The sequence below is a fragment of the Triticum urartu genome, chromosome 6A, assembly GCF_056163025.1.
Source record: "Triticum urartu cultivar PI428250 chromosome 6A, HENAU_Tu73, whole genome shotgun sequence".
NCBI classification, from domain to species: domain Eukaryota; kingdom Viridiplantae; phylum Streptophyta; class Magnoliopsida; order Poales; family Poaceae; genus Triticum; species Triticum urartu.
This window is the reverse complement of record NC_141878.1, coordinates 111,871,136-111,891,623: the sequence shown is the minus strand read 5'-3', so window position 1 is coordinate 111,891,623 and position 20,488 is coordinate 111,871,136.

Here is a 20,488-nt window from a genome sequence, read left to right as displayed (position 1 = left end):
TAAGATAGACAGGTGCAATGGATAGTAGGGAAGAAAACATGGCATGAAATAATTCACATTTATGTTGTCTAAGCAAACAGAATAGCAGGACATAATTTCATATATATGATGGCTAATTAAACAGGATAGCATGACACAATTTCACATGCATGATGGCTAACTAAACAGGATAGAATGACATACTTCAAAATATGATGACTATGTAAACAAGATGACATGATATAACTATACGATGTGTCTATTAAAGTGGTTGGCATGCCATAAATCACAAACATGCCATAATTTATGTCTTTAGAAAATGGGTTGGCATGCCATAATTTATATACATGCTGTCTATGTAAACATCATGGCATGACATAATTCAAATATATGATTTATATACTAAGGAAGTGAGCAGAGGGCAATCGCATATATGATGTCTCAACTAAGGAGATGACATTCAATATTGTGTATATGATGTAAAAACTAAGCATTGCAATACAACATATGCATTATATGAGTAATATAACCCTGCCAAGTTTGAGCATACACCTCAGGAGGATAATAGGACCGGTCATCTGCCTCTGAATCCTCCTCTGAAGAGCTATCTGTAACCAGCAAGATATCTGCTTCAGCAGGTAGCATTGTCTGCTCTGAAGACCTTGTTTTCACTCCAGATTTCTCCATCACCAATTCAAATGGCCGATGCACAGGAAGAGTAGTTGAATATACAAACATTGTCGACAAAAGCAATGAGAAATACAAAAAAAGGACGGCATGATATAATTCACATATATGATGCTTGCCTAAACAGCATGGCATTGCATAATTTACATACATAATGCCTTGCAACAAGATAACATTGCATAATTCACATATATAATGTCTTGCAACAAGATGGCATTGCATAATTCACATATATGGTAATTAGACACTAAATAGGTGGCATTCACACAAAGCATGTCTAAACTAAGCAAATGACATAGCAATGCAAGATACCATACGCACGATATGAGCAACATAACCCTGCCAAGTTAGGGCATGCACCTCGGGGGGGGGGATATGACTAGTCATCTATCTCTGAATCCTCCTCTGAGGAGCTATCGGTAACCAGCAAGACATGCGCTTCGTCAGATAGCATTGTCTGCTCTGAAGACCTTGTTTCCACTCCAGATTGTTCCATGACCGTGCCGAATGGATGATGCACAGGAAGAGTAATTGAATGTACTAAAATTGTTGACAAATTTAACATGTAATAAAAATGATGGCATGATATAGTTCACATATAAGATGACTGCCTAACCAGGGTGGCATTGCAAAATTCACATATATGATGCCTGGCTAGACAAGATGGCATTGCATGATTCACATATACGATAAAGAAACTAAACAGATGGCATTGACACAAAGCATGTCTAAACTAAGCAGATGGCATCTTTAATGTATACAGTAAGCAATGCAAGGCAGCATATGCATGATATTACCAACATCAGCATGCCAAGTTAGAGCGAAGACCTCATGGGGTAAATAGGAGTGGTCTACTCCTTCTGAATCCCCCTCAGAATAGTTATCTTCCTCTTGATTACGATCCAAAATGGGCGGAGCGGGGGCTGCCTTTGCGCCCACCATGGAATGACGTCTGCATGAAATTTTATTGCCACACAAGGCTCGTCTCTTTTGCTCTACATGATCAGTTCCATTGTGTACAATAACTAGCATGCATAGGAATAAAACATAGTGAGATTATGTAAGGAGTGCATGCACAAATCCAGAGTGATGGTAGCAAACTATGGATAGACCCAAAACCAATGATAGCAGGCAGATAATAGCTTTAGTTAAAAAATACAGATAATGGCTCCTTTAATGTTTGCTTGCACCCAACATGAAACTCATAGTAGACACCGGAGATTAACCAGATAGTAGATAGATAGTACTGATTGCTGCCCCAACATGTACCCCACAACCATTTAAAAACTCAAGTTTCAGCATTAGTTTGGACCTGACTCGGAGCCTAATAGGTGAACACGACGATAATGTAGCATGTCATTGTATTAAGCGACACATAACGTAAGCAGACACAGAAGAGTGTGACCTCTCTTGCGGACCCGTATAGTCCTCAAGGTCATCTGCTCAGTTGATGATGGTAAGGCAGTTGCCGTGGCTGCCGGTAGCGGGGAAGAAGATCTGAGGTGGCGAAAGACAGTCTGGAGAGTGGATCCCTGCTGTGGTGAACCCTTCCGTCGTTGGAGCAGCTGAGCTGGGGTGGAACACAGTGCCGCAGGAGCAGGACAAACCACACAAGGTTTTCTTTGACACATATCCGTAACAGAAGTAATTGAGTAAGGGCTTGTTTGAATTTGAGGGTTCTAATAATGCCGGGATAGGAAATAGACAGGAATATGATAGGAATGCACGTGCAAAACAGAGAATTTAAAAACACAGGATTTCTGCCAATCTGGGTGTTTGATTCACAACAATTGGAAGATCACAGGATGCAAAAAGCATGGTGAGATTAAGTCAAACCACAAGAAAATGTACGGTTATAATGCTATTATGCTACTATCTCTTAGTCTTGTGCTTGATTGATAGGAATATGAAAAGGAGGAGAAGTGGAAATTAGAATTCCTACAATTTTTCTTTCAAGGAGACACTAAAGGAACAAATCCTACAGTTTTCCTTTGCTCCATTCCTTTGCACCAAATTCAGGAAAAGTAGTACCATAGGAAACTTTCCAATTCCGATATTTTTCATTCACTTTTCCTTTCAAGCACTGGTGATTCTAGTAGGCAGGCTTGAGCAAGGAAAATCCTACACTGAAAAAATGTTTTTGCGCTACTTCTATTACTTTGGACCCAGGCCACTGCCATACTAGCTCAACTCCCAGGCCCATCGACAAATGCATAGCTCAAACGCGCAGAGATAAATAATGATGGCATTCAAGAGAGTCCATCATGGATAGCTAAGTTTCCTGGTACCTCACTACTTGTCATATAGTAGGATAAAATAATCATATTTCCCGTTACTACGAGTGCTCAGTGGACAATATATCTAACATGTAGAGTAAAAAAGAGATGCAACAAGTGTACAACCTCTTTGGCGAAGCCATGTTGATCTCAGTGTGAATGGGTTGGCCGGTGAGGATGCTCCGGCTGACTTGGCTGTCGGAGGAGGGGAAGAAGATCTTAGGCGTCTGGAGATGGAGCCCGAGGTACTGCTCCGCTGTGATGCAGGGTTTCGTCGTTGGAGCAGCTTCGGTGAGTTGTACGATGCCGAGTCTGAAGCAGGATAAGAGAGACAATGAACAACGTTAACCTGAGTGGAATTCTAATAGCATCTCCAATACATGACATAAAATACATAACCACAAAGTGCTAGATGTAAAATACATCAGCCGTTCATCTCTGAACTTAACTGCCGAAACTGAATTTAACTGTCGAAACTGAACTTAACTATCGAAACTGAACTTAACTGTCGAAACTGAATTTTGCCGTCGAAACTGAATTTTGCTGTCAAAACTGAACGCACTAGCAAGGTGAGGCTACACGTCGGTCGACTGACTTATTCATCTCTGGTTAGTCGATTTTGCAGCCGTTGGATACGAAATCAAGGGCCTGCGGTTCATCTTCAACCTTCACCCCCTGAGCCGCTAGCCACCACCGGCCAAACAACAGCCCCCCGCCGCCCCGCCCGCCCCGAAAACACTCCCCACCGCTGGTCCGCCGCCGCCCCGGCCATCCCTCTAGGCCCCCCCGTGCCGAGCTTTTTCTCCAGCGATCCCCACGCCACCGCCCCGCCACCGCCGGTGACCACCGCCCCCATCCTGAACCATAAGATAGATAGTGGGGTACCTCTCCGGTGAGCCCCCCTTCCCGCTGCGGCTGGCTCTTCCTTCACCCCGGCGAGCCCCCCACCCCCTGAAAATCGACTGACCCAAAAGTCGATTCAGTCGACTAAAGTGTAGCTAAATTGGAGCAGCATCGCAAGCAAGAGCAAGAGCGAGAGCAGCAGCGCGAGCAAGAGAAATAGCAAGAGCAGACCAGGCAGGGGACCCGAGAGCAAGAGCAGAGCAGTAGAGCGAGCGAGAGCTAAAGCAGCAGCAGCTCCTACTGATGTGGACGTCGCCACCGAGGGAGCGACGTCGTGGAGGAAGTGGCCGATGCCGCCGCCGTGGATGGAGCCGCGCCTGTCGGCTCGGGACCGAGCGCCGGCAGCACCGTGAGATCGAATCAAGAAGAAAATGTGGCAATTAGTGTACAACCTCTTTGGTGGCGCCGATTAGGCCTTAGCTTCATCCGAGGAAACAGTGATGATGATGCTCTTCCGGTGGTGCAGGTGAAGACCGCTGTGTGGGAATGGAGGTGGCACGAAAGATGAGGGGAACGTCGGGGCAGCTCCTTGGAGGTGGAGGACAGGGTGGCTGAACCGGAGGGACAATGAGATCGACGACAGATCCTCATCCGGTACGGTGGATGAGTGAGGGAGTCCTGGATTAGGGGGTCTCCGGACAGCCGGACTATATCCTTTGACCGGACTGTTGGACTATGAAGATACAAGATTGAAGACTTCGTCTCGTGTTCGGATGGGACTCTACTTGGCGTGGAAGGCAAGCTAGGCAGTACAGATATGGATATCTCCTCCTTTGTAACCGACCTTGTGTAACCCTAACCCCTTCCGCTGTCTATATAAACCGGAGGGTTTTAGTGCGTAGGACAACAGACAATCATACCATAGGCTAGCTTCTAGGGTTTAGCCTCTCCGATCTCGTGGTAGATCAACTCTTGTAATACTCATATTATCAAGAATAAATCAAGCAGGACGTAGGGTTTTACCTCCATCAAGAGGGCCCGAACCTGGGTAAAACATCATGTCCCCTGCCTCCTGTTACCATCCACCTTAGACGCACAGCTCGGGAACCCCTACCTGAGATCCACCAGTTTTGACACCGACATTGGTGCTTTCATTGAGAGTTCCTCTGTGTCGTCGCCATTAGGCTTGATGGCTCCTACGATCATCGATAGCGATGCAGTCCAGGGTGAGACTTTTCTCCCCGGACAGGTCTTTGTGTTCGGCGGCTTCGCACTGCGGGCCAACTCGCTTGGCCATCTGGAGCAGATCGAAAGTTACGCCCCTGGCCACCAGGTCAGGTTTGGAAGCTTAAACTACACGGCCGATGTCCGCGCAGACTTGATCTTCGACGGATTCGAGCCCCTGCCTTGTGCGCCACACGGTCACGATGAGTACGATTTAGCTCTACCATCGGACAGTGTTCAAGAAATCGCACCGGCAGCCGCTCTGACCCTTAATTCGGAGCCAGTTGCGCCATCCATGGACGGGTGGATAGACCCCGCCACGGAGGCCGTATCCTCAGCGGCGATCGAGCCGAATATCGACCTTACCCTTCACGAAAGCCATGTTGCCAAACTGCCGGATCCTTCTCCGGCCACGGACTCCGAACCGCCTGCGCCCGTTCATGTCGAATCCGATTGGGCGCCGATCATGGAGTTTACCTCCGCGGATATTTTTCAGCACTCGCCCTTCGGCGACATACTGAACTCATTAAGGTCTCTCTACTTGTCAGGAGGATCCTGGCCGAACTATGTCCGGCAGGATTGGGATGCGGATGACGAAGAAATTCGCCGCCCACCCACCACCCACTTGGTAGCCACTGTCGATGACTTAACCGACATGCTCGACTTCGACTCCTAAGAAATCAACGGTATAGACGACGATGCGGGAGGCGAAGAGGAACCACTGCCCACAGGGCACTAGACAGCCACCTCATCATATGACATATACATGGTGGACACACCCAAAGAAGGCAATGGCGACGGGACAACGGAGGATGACCCCTCCAAGAAGCAACCCAAGCGCCGACGTCAGCGACGCCACTCTAAGTCCTGCCAAGGCAAAAGCAGTGATACCGGCACCGGAGATAATAGCACTCCGGACAGTGCCGAAGACAACAACAATCCCCTCCAGCAAGATTTAGAGCAGGAGGATGGAGAAGCCAGCCCTCCTGAGAGAGCGGCAGATGGAGAGCCGGAGGATGATAATGCCTCTGAAGACGAGGCAAGCCTCGACGATGACGAATTCGTCGTGCCAGAGGATCCCGTCGAGCAAGAGCGCTTCAAGCGCCGGCTTATAGCCACGACAAATAACCTTAAGAAAAAGCAGCAGCAGCTTCAAGCTGAGCAAAATTTGCTAGGTGACAGATGGACTGAAGTCCTGGCGGCCGAGGAATATAAACTCGAGCGCCCCTCCAAGAGTTACCCAAAGTGCAGGTTGCTACCCCGACTGGAGGAGGAAGCACCGAAACCTACATCCCCGGCGTATGACGCAGCTGATCGGCCACCTTGTGGCCGCGACAGAGAGGCATTCCAGCCAAAAGCTCAGCCCACACCCCGACGCCATTCAAATAAAAAGGCATGGGGAAATACGCCAGACCTGCGAGACGTATTGGAGGACAAAGCAAAACATGCAAGATCGATCTACGGATCACGAGGCCGCGCCACTATGCGAGACGATAATCGTCACGCCGAATACAGTAAAAGTAAGTCCGGCCGGGCCGAACACAGTGGGCAAGACTCATTTGAGCTGCGTCGTGATATAGCCCGGTACAGGGGCGCCGCACACCCCTTATGCTTCATAGACGAAGTAATGGATCATCAAATCCCAGAGGGTTTCAAACCCGTAAATATAGAATCATACGACAGCACAACAGATCCTGCGGTATGGATCGAGGATTTCCTCCTGCACATCCACATGGCCTGCGGTGATGACCTACACACCATCAAATACCTCCCACTCAAACTCAAAGGACCAGCTCGGGATTGGCTCAACAGCTTGCCAGCAGAGTCCATTGGCTGTTGGGAAGATCTGGAAGCCGCATTCCTCGACAACTTTCAGGGCACTTATGTGCAACCACCAGATGCCGATGACTTGAGCCACATAATTCAGTAGCCAGAGGAACCGGCCAGGCAATTCTGGACACGGTTCCTAACAAAGAAAAATCAAATCATCGACTGTCTGGATGCAGAGGCCCTAGCAGCTTTTAAGCACAACATCTGCGACGAATGGCTCGTTCGGCACCTTGGCCAGGAAAAGCCGAAATCTATGGCAGCCCTCACGACACTCCTGACCCGCTTTTGTGCGGGAGAGGACAGCTGGTTGGCTCGCAACAATAACATATCAAAGAACCATGGTACTCCGGATACCAAGGACGGCAACGGCAGGTCACGTCGCAACAAACATAAGTGCCGCATTAACAGCGACAATACCGAGGATAGGACAGTCAATGCCGGATTCAAATGCTCTAAACCCAGTCAGCGGAAAAAGCCATTCAAAAGAAGCACTCCGGGCCCATCCAGTTTGGACCATATACTCGACTGCTCGTGCCAAATACACGGCACCCCCGACAAGCCAGCCAACCACACCAACAGGGATTGTTGGGTGTTCAAGCAGGCCGGCAAGTTAAATGCTGAAAACAAAGATAAGGGGTCACATAGCGATGACGAGGAGGAGCCCCGGCAGCCAAACACCGGAGGACAGAAGAGGTTCCCCCCACAAGTGCGGACGGTGAACATGATATACGCAACCCACATCCCCAAGAGGGAGCGGAAGCATGCACTCAGGGACGTATATGCATTGGAGCCAGTCGCCCCAAAGTTCAACCCATGGTCCTTTTGTCCGATCACCTTCGACCGCAGGGACCACCCCACTAGTATCCGTCATGGAGGATTCGCCGCATTGGTCCTAGACCCAATCATCGATGGATTTCACCTCACTCGAGTCCTTATGGATGGCGACAGTAGCCTGAACCTGCTTTATCAGGACACAATGCGCAAAATGGGTATAGACCCCTCAAGGATCAAACCAACAAAAACGACCTTTAAAGGCGTCATACCAGGTGTAGAGGCCCATTGCACATGCTCAGTCACACTGGAAGTGGTCTTCGGATCTCCGAATAACTTCTGAAGCGAAGAGTTAATCTTCGACATAGTCCCGTTCTGCAGTGGCTACCATGCACTGCTCGGGCGAACTGCATTTGCGAGATTCAATGCGGTACCGCATTATGCATATCTCAAGATGCCAGGACCCCGGGGGGTCATCACAGTTAATGGAAACACAGAGCGCTCTCTCCGCACGGAGGAGCACACTGCGGCCCTTGCAGCAGAAGCGCAAAGCAGCCTCTTAAGGCAATCCACTAGTTCGGCGATTAAGGACCCGGACATCTTCAAACGCGCCCGGAGTAATCGGCAACAGGACTGCCTGGCACGTTCCGAGCTCGCATAGCAATGCGGCCCCCACCCCGGTCCCAGCCAAACGGCAAAGTCCGTGCCACGCGTACATAATTACGCATTAAAAATACCGTGGGCACAGGTGGGAAGGGGGGCACGACTACGGCTTTCCAAGATGCGACTTAAACCGCACTAGGGGCTTCCTGCTTTGTTATTTTTCTCTTTCAGGACTTTAATCTCTGGAAACCCTGTCCGGCAGCATGATTGCCAAACACATGATGCAGCAACCAAGGAGGCAGAAAGCTACGTCACACCACAGAACTCCTAGGTGGATTACGATAACACGTGAAATACTTGCTTTAATACTATTCCTCAACTTGCCCTTGGAAGGGACATGTCAAATAGTCCTGCTTTTTGCTTATTGCACTACTTGTATCATTCTGCGTTAACACACCTTTTTGAATAAACAATGCATAGCATTAAGACTATTATTGCATTCTTCCTTTTTATATATATGTTCATTCATGACATCTAACACCCATACACTCTGGTATGACCAATATGCTAGGGGCTTAAGCATACCCCATAATACAGCGTGAGAAGTCCGAACACTTTCGATAGTGCGGCACCCCGAACTTATAGCATTATATGCTTCAGCTCCGAATCATGTCTTGGGTCAATAGTTGGGTTTGCCCGGCTCTCATGTTTTGGAACCTTATGTTCTGCTATATCAGCTAAGGTAGCACTGGGAGAACTACTGCGATTGTGCCCCGGTTCTGCTGGGCTAAGCACCTCAGTAGAGAAAGCTAAAACTGACTGTCATGATAAGGCGAGAGACTGGTCGGTGTTCGAGAGGTTTCAAGTCCCTAAAGACTTATGCCGCTTAGAGCGAGGAGTCGGCCCTGTCCGGCTTAAGGCGTGTATAGCGCCCCGAATTCGGCCTTCCGAATACTAGGGGCTTCGCCAAAATTTAAAATTATAGAATTCTATGGCTAAGTGAGAGTGATAACGCATTATAGTCCGATTGCCTTGTTTGTTGTGCTGAGCACCTCCCTCGAAGGACCCAAAAATGGGAACAAGAGTGCTCAGGTTTATCCCGAACACCCCAGCACTCATGGTGTGGGGGCAAAAGCCAACGACTAGCCATCTCTTAGATTTGATAAACAACCGAACAGAAGGTAATATTTTAAATTCAAACAAGCGTTGCATAGTGCATATGAACAAGTTTTCATAATACAGGATTACACAAGCAAGTTTATTCAAATATTACATCTTTTGCACACTCGTCCGCTGCAAGACGGGCACCCTTCAGGACACCCTCATAGTATATCTCGGGGTGGCGATGCTCCTTGCCCTGCGGCGGCCCTTCCTTCACCAGCTTCACGACGTCCAGTTTGGCCCAGTGCACCTTCGCACGGGCAAAAGCCCGGCGTGCACCTTCGATGTAGACGGATCGCTTGATGATTTCCAACCATGGGCAGGCATCCACAAGCCGCCTCACAAGGCCGAAGTAGCTGTTGGGAAGGGCGTCGCCAGGCCACATCCGGACTATAAAGCCCTTCATGGCCTGTTCGGCCGTCTTGTGCAGCTCGACCAGTTGCTTCAGCTGGTCTCTTAGAGGCATCAGGTGTTCGGTCCCAGTATACTAAGACTAGAACATCTTCTCTGTTGAGCTTCCCTCCTCAGCCTGGCAAAACTGTGCGGCATCCGACACGCTGCGGGGCAAATCTGCGAATGCTCCTGGAGAGCTCCGGACTCGGGTAAGTAACAAGTAATTTACTTTCACATGATTGCTTTGCATATTGAATGCCTTACCCGCCGCTATCTTCTTCATCGCATCAATCTCCTGGAGGGCCTTTTGGGCTTCAGCCTTGGCACTCTTTGCACTCTCAAGGGCCGCGGCAAGCTCGGACTCTCGCGTCTTCAAGTCAAGCTCCAACGCCTCGTGCTTCGTCATGAGAGCATGGAGCTCTTGCTGCACCTCGCCCACCCGTGCCTCTTGTTTTTCCCGCTTTGTGCGCTCCTGGGCCACTTTGTTTTCGACCTCGGATAGCGCTTGCTTCAGGGTTGCCACCTCGGTCGTGGTGTTGGGGAATGTAGCAGAAATTCAAAATTTTCTACGCATCACCAAGATCAATCTATGGAGTAATCTAGCAACGAGGTAAGGAGAGTGCATCTACATACCCTTGTAGATCGCTAAGCGGAAGTGTTCAAGTGAACGGGGTTGATGGAGTCGTACTCGTCGTGATCCAAATCACCGATGATCCTAGTGCCGAACGGACGGCACCTCCGCGTTCAACACACGTACAGCCCGGGTGACGTCTCCTATGCCTTGATCCAGCAAGGGGAGAAGGAGAGGCTGGGGAAGACTCCATCCAGCAGCAGCATGACGGCGTGGTGGTGGTGGTGGAGCGCAGGACTCCAGCAGGGCTTCGCCAAGCACTACGAGAGACGAGGAGGGAGAGGGGTAGGGCTGCGCCAACAGGGAGATTGAATCTCGTGTTGGGCTGCCCCTTTGCCTCCACTATATATAGGGGGAGAGGGAGGGCTGCGCCCCCAGCTAGGGTTCCCACCCCAAGGGGTGCGGCAGCCCTAGATCCCATCTAGGGTGGCGGCCACAAGGGGGAGAGGGGGGGGGCGCACCTAGGGTGTGCCTTAGGGCCCATCGGCCCTAGGGTTTGCCCCCTTCCCCTCTTGGAGGCGCCTCCGGCCTTGGTGGGAGGCGCCCCAGCCCACCTAGGGGATGGTCCCTTCCCACTATTGGCCCATGTAGGCCTCCGGGGCTGGTGTCCCCACCTGGTGGACCCCCGGACCCCTCCGGTGGTCCCGGTACACTACCGGTGATGCCCGGAACAATTCCGGTGGCCAAAACCATACTTCCTATATATCAATCTTTACCTCCGGACCATTCCGGAACTCCTCGTGACGTCCGGGATCTCATCCGGGACTCCGAACAACATTCGGTAACCGCATACATACTTTCCCTATAACCCTAGCGTCATCGAACCTTAGGTGTGTAGACCCTATGGGTTCGGGAGTCATGCAGACATGGCCGAGACAACTCTCTGGTCAATAACCAACAGCAGGATCTGGATACCCATGTTGGCTCCCACATGTTCCATGATGATCTCATCGGATGAACCACGATGTTAAGGACTTAATCAATCCCGTATACAATTCCCTTTGTCTAGCGGTACGATACTTGCCCGAGATTCGATCGTTGGTATCCCGATACCTTGTTCAATCTCGTTACTGGCAAGTCTCTTTACTTGTTCCGTAACACATCATCTCGTGATCAACTCCTTGGTCACATTGTGCACATTTTGATTATGTCCTACCGAGTGGGCCCAGAGATACCTCTCCGTTTACACGGAGTGACAAATCCCAGTCTCGATTCGTGCCAACCCAACAGACACTTTCGGAGATACCTGTAGTGAACCTTTATAGCCACCCAGTTACGTTGTGACGTTTGGTACACCCAAAGCATTCCTACGGTATCCGGGAGTTGCACAATCTCATGGTCTAAGGAAATGATACTTGACATTAGAAAAGCTTTAGCATACGAACTACACGATCTTTGTGCTAGGCTTAGGATTGGGTCTTGTCCATCACATCATTCTCTTAATGATGTGATCCCGTTATCAACGACATCCAATGTCCATGGTCAGGAAACCGTAACCATCTATTGATCAACAAGCTAGTCAACTAGAGGCTTACTAGGGACATGGTGTTGTCTATGTATCCACACATGTATCTGAGTTTCCTATCAATACAATTCTAGCATGGATAATAAACAATTATCATGAACAAGGAAATATAATAATAACCAATTTATTATTGCCTCTAGGGCATATTTCTAACAGTCTCCCACTTGCACTAGAGTCAATAATCTAGTTCACATCACCATGTTATTAACACTCACAGGTCACATCGCCATGTGACCAACATCCAAGAGTCTACTAGACTCAATGATCTAGTTCACATCACTATGTGATAAACACTCAAAGAGTTCTGGGTTTGATCATGTTATGCTTGTGAGAGAGGTTGTAGTCAACGGGTCTTGCCATATTCAGATCCCTATGTATTTCACAAAACTTTATATCATATCGTAGATGCTGCTACCACGTTCCACTTGGAGCTATTCCAAATTGTTGCTCCATTATACGTATCCGATATCTCTACTCAGAGCTATCCGGATAGGTGTTAAGCTTGCATCGACGTAACTCTTTACGTCGAACTCTTTATCACCTCCATAACCGAGAAACATTTCCTTATTCCTCTAAGGATAATTTTGACTGCTATCTGGTGATCTACTCCTAGATCACCTTTGTACCCTCTTGCCAGACATGTGGCAAGGCACACATCAGGTGTGGTACTCAGCATGGCATACCGTATAGAGCCTATGACAAGATCATAGGGGACGACCTTCGTCCTTCCTCTTTCTTCTGCCGTGGTCAATCTTTGAGTCTTAGTCAACTTCACACCTTACAACTCAGGTAAGAACCCCTTCTTTGACTGATCTATTTTGAACTCCTTCAAAAACATGTCAAGGTGTGCGTTCTTTGAAAGTATCATCAGGCGTCTTGATCTATCTCTATAGATCTTGATGCCCAATATGTAAGCAGCTTTATCCAGGTCTTCCTTTGAAAATCACTCTTCAAACAAACGTTCATGCTTTCGAGAAATTCTACATTATTTTGGATCAACAATATGTCATCCACATATACTTATCAGAAATGTTGTAGTGCTCCCACTCACTTTCTTGTAAATACAAGTTTCTAGCAAACATTGTATAAACCTAAAAGCTTTGATCACTCCATCAAAACATATATGCCGATTCCGAGATGCTTGCTCTAGTCCATAGAAGGATTGCTAGAGCCAGCATACCTTTTAGCATCCTTAGGATCGACAAAACCTTTTATTGTATCACATACAACTTTTCTTACGAAAACTGGTAAGAAAACTTGTTTTGACATCCATCTGTAAGATTTCATAATCGAAAAATACAGCTAATGCTATCATGATTCCGACAGACTTAAGCATCGCTACGGGTGAGAAATTCTCATCGTAGTCAACTCCTGAACTTGTGAAAAGATTCTTTCCCACAAGTCGAGCATCATAGATGGTAACATTACCGCCCACATCCGTCTTCTTCTTAAAGATCCATTTATCTCCATGGCTTGCCGATCATCGGGCAAGTCCACCAAAGTCCATACTTTGTTCTAATATATGGATCCTATCTCAGATTTCATGGCTTCTAACCATTTGTCGAAATACGGGCCCACCATCGCTTCTCCATAGCTCGTAGGTTCATTGTTGTCCAACAACATGATATCTGAGACTGGATTACCGTACCACTTAGGAGTAGCACATATCCTTGTCGACCTACGAGTTTCGATAGCAACTTGATCTAAAGCTTCATGATCACTATCATTAACTTCCTATTCAACAGATGTAGGCGCCACAGAAAACATCTTTCTGTGTTGCATCACTCTCTGGTTGAAGTAAAGGTTCGACAACCTCATCAAGTTCTATCTTCCTCCCACTCAATTCTTTCGAGAGAAACTCCTTCTCGAGAAAGGACCCGTTCTTAGCGACAAACAATTTGCCCTCGGATCTGAGATAGAAGGTGTACCCAACTGTCACCTTTGGGTATCCTATGAAGATGTGTTTGTCCGCTTTGGGTTCGAGCTTCTCCGGCTGAAGCCTTAAGCATCGCAGCCCCAAACATTAGGAAACGACAACTTTGGTTTCTTGCCAAACCAATGTTCACACGGCGTCGTCTCAACGGACTTATATGGTGTCCTATCTAAAGTGAATGCAACTGTCTCTTATGCATAACCTCAAAATAATAGCGGTAGATCGATAAGAGACATCATAGATCGCACCATATCTCATAAGGTTCGATTACGATGTCCGGACACACCATTACAACTGTGGTGTTCCAGGTGGCTTCAACTGTGAAACAATTGCACAATGTCTTAAGTGATTTGCCAAACTCATAACTCAGAAAATCCCCTTTTGATCAGATCGTAGGAACATGGTCTTATTGTTATGATGATTCTTAACTTCACTCTGAAATCGCTTGAACTTTTTCAAACGTTTCAGACTTGTGCTTCATTAAGTAGATATACCTATATCTACCCAAATTGTCAGTGAAGATGAGAAAATAGCAATATCCACTGCACGCTTCAATTCTCATTGGATCACACGCATCAGCATGCATGATTTCCAACAAGTCACTTGCCTGTTTCATTGTACCTGAAAACGGGGTCTTAGTCATCCTGCCCATGAGGCATGGCTCGCATGTGTCAAGTGATTCAAAATCAAGTGACTCCAAACATCCATCGACATGGAGTTTCTTCATGCATCTTACGCCAATATGACCTAAGCGGCAGTGCCACAAGAAAGTGGTACTATCATTATTAACTCTACATCTTTTGGCGTGAACATGTGTATTACCACGACCGAGATTCAATGAACCATTCACATAGGGTGCATGACCATGAGAGGTATTATTCATGTAAACAGAATAACCATTATTCTTTAACTTAAATGAATAACCGTATTGCAATGAACATGATCTAATCATATTCATGCTCAACGTAGACACCTGATAACATTTATCTAGGTTCAATACTAATCCCGAAGGCAGATGGAGCGTGCGATGGTGATCTCATCAACTTTGGAAACACTTCCAACACACATCGTCACCTCGCCCTCAGCCAGTCTCCGTTTAGTCCGTAGCTTTTCTTCAAGTCACCAATGATAGCAACTGAACCGGTATCCAATACCCAGGTGCTACCAGGAGTACTAGTGAGGTACACATTAATAACACATATATACTTTGTTGAAGTTTCCAGCCTTCTTATCTACCATGCATTTGGGGTAATTCCGCTACCAGTGACCGTTCTCCTTACAATAGAAGCACTTAGTCTCGGGTTTGGGTTCAACCTTGGGTTCCTTCACTAGAGCGGCAACTGGTTTGCCATCCATGAAGTTTCCCTTCTAGCCCTTGCCCTTCTTGAAACCAGTGGTCTTGTTAAACCATCAACACTTGATGCTCCTTCTTGATTTCTACCTTTTTCGGTCTTAAGCATCGCGAACAGCTCTGGGATCAACTCCATCCCTTGCATGTCATAGTTCATCACGAAGATCTAGTAGCTTAGTGATAGTGTCTAGAGAACTCTATCAATCACTATCTTATCTGGAAGTTTAACTCGCACTGCTTTAAGTGATTGTAGTACCCAGACATTCTGAGCACATGCTCACTAGTTGAGCTATTCTCCTCCATCTTGTTGGCAAAAGAACTTGTCAGAGGTCTCAGACCTCTCAACACGGGCATGAGCCTGAAATCCCAATTTCAGCTCTTGGAACATCTCATATGTTCTATGGCGTTCAAAACGTCATTGGAATCCCGATTCTAAGCCGTAAAGTATGGTGCACTAAACTATCAAGTAGTCATCAGGATGTGTCTGTCAGGTGTTCACAACATCCACAGACGACGTTGTAGGGGTTTGCACATCGAGCGGTGCATCAAGGGCGTAAGCCTTCTGTGTAGCAGTGAGGACACTCCTCGGACTACGGACCTAGTCCGCATCATTGCTTACAATATCTTTCAACTTGGTCTTTCTCTAGGAACGTATTGAAACAGGGAGCTACAACGTGAGCTATTCATCTACAACATATTTGCAAAGACAATTTAGACTATGTTCATGATAATTAAGTTCATCTAATCAAATTATTTAATGAACTCCCACTCAGATAGACATCCCTCTAGTCATCTAAGTGAAACATGATCCGAGTCAACTAGGCCGTGTCCGATCATCACGTGAGACGGACTAGTCAACATCGGTGAACATCTTCATGTTGATCGTATCTTCTATACGACTCATGCTCGACCTTTCGGTCTTCCGTGTTCCGAGGCCATGTCTATACATGCTAGGCTCGTCAAGTCAACCTAAGTGTATTGTGTGTGTAAATCTGGCTTACACCCGTTGTATTCGAACGTTAGAATCTATCACACCCGATCATCACGTGGTGCTTCGAAACAACGAACCTTCGCAACGGTGCATAGTTAGGGGGAACACTTTTCTTGAAATTTTAGTGAGGGATCATCTTATTTAAGCTACCGTCGTTCTAAGAAAATAAGATGTAAAACATGATAAACATCACATGCAATCAAATAGTGACATGATATGGCCAATATCATTTTGCTCCTTTTGATCTCCATCTTCGGGGCTCCATGATCATCGTTGTCACCGGCATGACACCATGATCTCCATCATCGTGTCTTCTTGAAGTTGTCTCGTCATCTATTACTTCTACTACTATGGCTAACGCTTTAGCAATAAAGTAAAGTAATTACATGACTTTTATGTTGACACGCAAGTCATAAATAAATTAAGACAACTCCTATGGCTCCTGCCGGTTGTCATACTCATCGACATGCAAGTCGTGATTCCTATTACAAGAACATGATCAATCTCATACATCACATATATCATTCATCACATCCTTTTGGCCATATCACATCACAAGGCATATGCTGCAAAAACAATTTAGACATCCTCTAATTGTTGTTGCAAGTTTTTACGTGGCTGCTATAGGTTTCTAGCAAGAACGTTTCTTACGTACGCGAAAACCACAACGTGATATGCCAATTTCTATTTACCCTTCATAAGGACCCTTTTCATCGAATCTGATTCGACTAAAGTGAGAGAGACAGACACCCGCTAGCCACCTTATGCAACTAGTGCATGTCAGTCGGTGGAACCAGTCTCACGTAAGAGTACGTGTAAGGTCGGTCCGGGCCGCTTCATCCCACGATGCCGCCGAATCAAGATAAGACTAGTAACGGCAAGCAAATTGGCAAAATCGACGCCCACAACAACTTGTGTTCTACTCGTGCATAGAAACTACGCATAAACCTGGCTCATGATGCCACTGATGGGGAACGTAGCAGAAATTTAAAATTTTCTACGCATCACCAAGATCAATCTATGGAGTAATCTAGCAACGAGGGAAGGAGAGTGCATCTACATACCCTTGTAGATCGCTAAGCGGAAGCGTTCAAGTGAACGGGGTTGATGGAGTCGTACTCGTCGTGATCCAAATCACCGATGATCCTAGTGCCGAACGGACGGCACCTCCGCGTTCAACACACGTACAGCCCGGTGACGTCTCCTACGCCTTGATCCAGCAAGGGGAGAAGGAGAGGTTGGGGAAGACTCCATCCAGCAGCAGCACGACGGCGTGGTGGTGGTGGAGGAGCGTGGGACTCCAGCAGGGCTTCGCCAAGCACTACGAGAGACGAGGAGGGAGAGGGGTAGGGCTGCGCCAACAGGGAGATTGAATCGCGTGTTGGGCTGCCCTTTGCCTCCACTATATATAGGGGGAGAGGGAGGGCTGCGCCCCCACCTAGGGTTCCCACCCCAAGGGGTGCGGCAGCCCTAGATCCCATCTAGGGTGGCGGCCACAAGGGGGAGAGGGGGAGGCGCACCTAGGGTGGGCCTTAGGGCCCATCTGCCGTAGGGTTTGCCCCCTTCCCCTCTTGGAGGCGCCTTGGGCCTTGGTGGGAGGCGCCCCAGCCCACCTAGGGGCTGGTCCCTTCCCACTATTGGCCCATGTAGGCCTCCGGGGCTGGTGTCCCCACCTGGTGGACCCCCGGACCCCTCCGGTGGTCCCGGTACACTACCGGTGATGCCCGGAACAATTCCGGTGGCCAAAACCATACTTCCTATATATCAATCTTTACCTCCGGACCATTCTGGAACTCCTCGTGACGTCCGGGATCTCATCCGGGACTCCGAACAACATTCGGTAACCGCATACATACTTTCCCTATAACCCTAGCGTCATCGAACCTTAAGTGTGTAGACCCTACGGGTTCGGGAGTCATGCAGACATGGCCGAGACAACTCTCCGGTCAGTAAACAATAGCGGGATCTGGATACCCATGTTGGCTCCCACATGTTCCATGATGATCTCATCGGATGAACCATGATGTCAAGGACTTAATCAATCCCGTATACAATTCCCTTTGTCTAGCGGTACGATACTTGCCCGAGATTCGATCGTTGGTATCCCGATACCTTGTTCAATCTCGTTACTGGCAAGTCTCTTTACTCATTCCATAACACATCATCCCGTGATCAACTCCTTGGTCACATTGTGCAAATTATGATTATGTCCTACCGAGTGGGCCCAGAGATACCTCTCCGTTTACACGGAGTGACAAATCCCAGTCTCGATTCGTGCCAACCCAACAGACACTTTCGGAGATACCTGTAGTGAACCTTTATAGCCACCCAGTTACGTTGTGACGTTTGGTACAACCAAAGCATTCCTACGGTATCCGAGAGTTGCACAATCTCATGGTCTAAGGAAATGATACTTGACATTAGAAAAGCTTTAGCATATGAACTACACGATCTTTGTGCTAGGCTTAGGATTGGGTCTTGTCCATCACATCATTCTCTTAATGATGTGATCCCGTTATCAACGACATCCAATGTCCATGGTCAGGAAACCGTAACCATCTATTGATCAACAAGCTAGTCAACTAGAGGCTTACTAGGGACATGGTGTTGTCTATGTATCCACACATGTATCTGAGTTTCCTATCAATACAATTCTAGCATGGATAATAAACGATTATCATGAACAAGGAAATATAATAATAACCAATTTATTATTGCCTCTAGGGCATATTTCCAACACGTGGCCCCTGGCAAATTAAAGATAATCCTGTCATTTTGCAATCACATCCTTTTTGTATATATACATATCTATAGACTAGGTATTACTTACCTTTGTTCTCCTCGAGCTGCCTCTTGGGAAGGCAGAGCTCTTTCTTGGACCCTTCGAGGTCCTGCTTCAGTATGGCGACCTCCATAGTCAGTGCGGCAGAGGTCAGCAGCTAAGCCTGCATACGCATATAGACATATTTATATTAGACTCCTGTACATATTAGTTGATCCTCTATTCGGCTTTTCTTTTTGAACACCAAATAGAGCATCAGGGGCTACTGTCTATGCGGTAATATTTTTCCTATATTTCAAATACTTACCTCAAAGCCTGTTAGAAGGCTGGCACAGGCTTCAGTCAGTCTGCTCTTGGCGGACTGAACCTTCTGGATCACCGCACTCATAATAGTGCGGTGCTCTTCGTCGATGGAAGCGCTGCGAAGTGCTCCCAGCAGATTGTCCGGTGCCTCTGGATGGACAGAGGTCACCAGCACGGGCGTCTTGCCCCTTTTGGAAGGAGGCCGCATGACTGAGTCCGAAACCACTGGAGGTTCCGGCGCGGTGTTCGGCTGAGGGCCGAACTCGGAGCCCTCGGGAGCCTTACTCCCTCTGCTCTCGGAGTCCGGAAGGTCGCCTTGAGGCGCCTCCAGGATTATCTCCCCTGGACCCGGTGCCTCTTGAGACAATACCTCGGCATTGTCCGTATGGCAAGGGGAGGTGGTGGTCGGAAGTGGATCGCTATCCATATCCGACGAGTCCAAGGAGCCGCCCGAAGAAGATACGTCGATACGGGCTTGGGGCGGTCTGCATAATCATATTCGGCATTAGGAGAAGCAGTGCGACAAAGGTATGGTATGAGTTACTCTGGTATCCGAATACTTACGACTTCACCAGGGGCTTGGCCCTAAGCAGCCACTCGTCTTCACCTTCGACGGCGGTGGTGGAGTAGTCCGGAAGGAGGGTCCTCCCCTTCTTGGACCCTTCGCCCCCCCGGTCGGGGCGGCCTTCCTTTTCTTGTCTCCCCCAACTGAAGGGGGAGCATCTTCATCTTCCTCCTCGTCTTCGGGGGAGGAGTGCGTCACGGAGTCACCGGACGATGAGTCTGATATCACCTGGCGCAGGGAACTCTTTCGGGTTCCCTTGGCCTTCTTCTTGGTCTTCTCCGACACCTTGTAAAGAGCCGGAGCCAGCATCTCCATCAGGAGAGCGTCCGCTGTGTCTTCGGGCAGAGGGGCCGGGTAGTCGATCTGCTCCGATGCCTTCACCCAGTCCTGTCAAAGGCATGGGAGCTTAGACCTCGCTTATGGTTAAGCTATGGGAAGTACAAATCCTACCAGATGTACAAAACTTACCGGATTCGCGGGGCGCTTCGCGCTTAGCCCGCGGTCCTCGGTGAGAGAGGGAGGGACCTCGGCGCCCTTGAACAGCACCCTCCAGACGTCTTTGTGCGTCATGTCAAAGAGCTCGATTAGAGTCTGGTGCCGGGCCGGGTCGAACTCCCACAGGTTAAAATCCCGTTGTCGA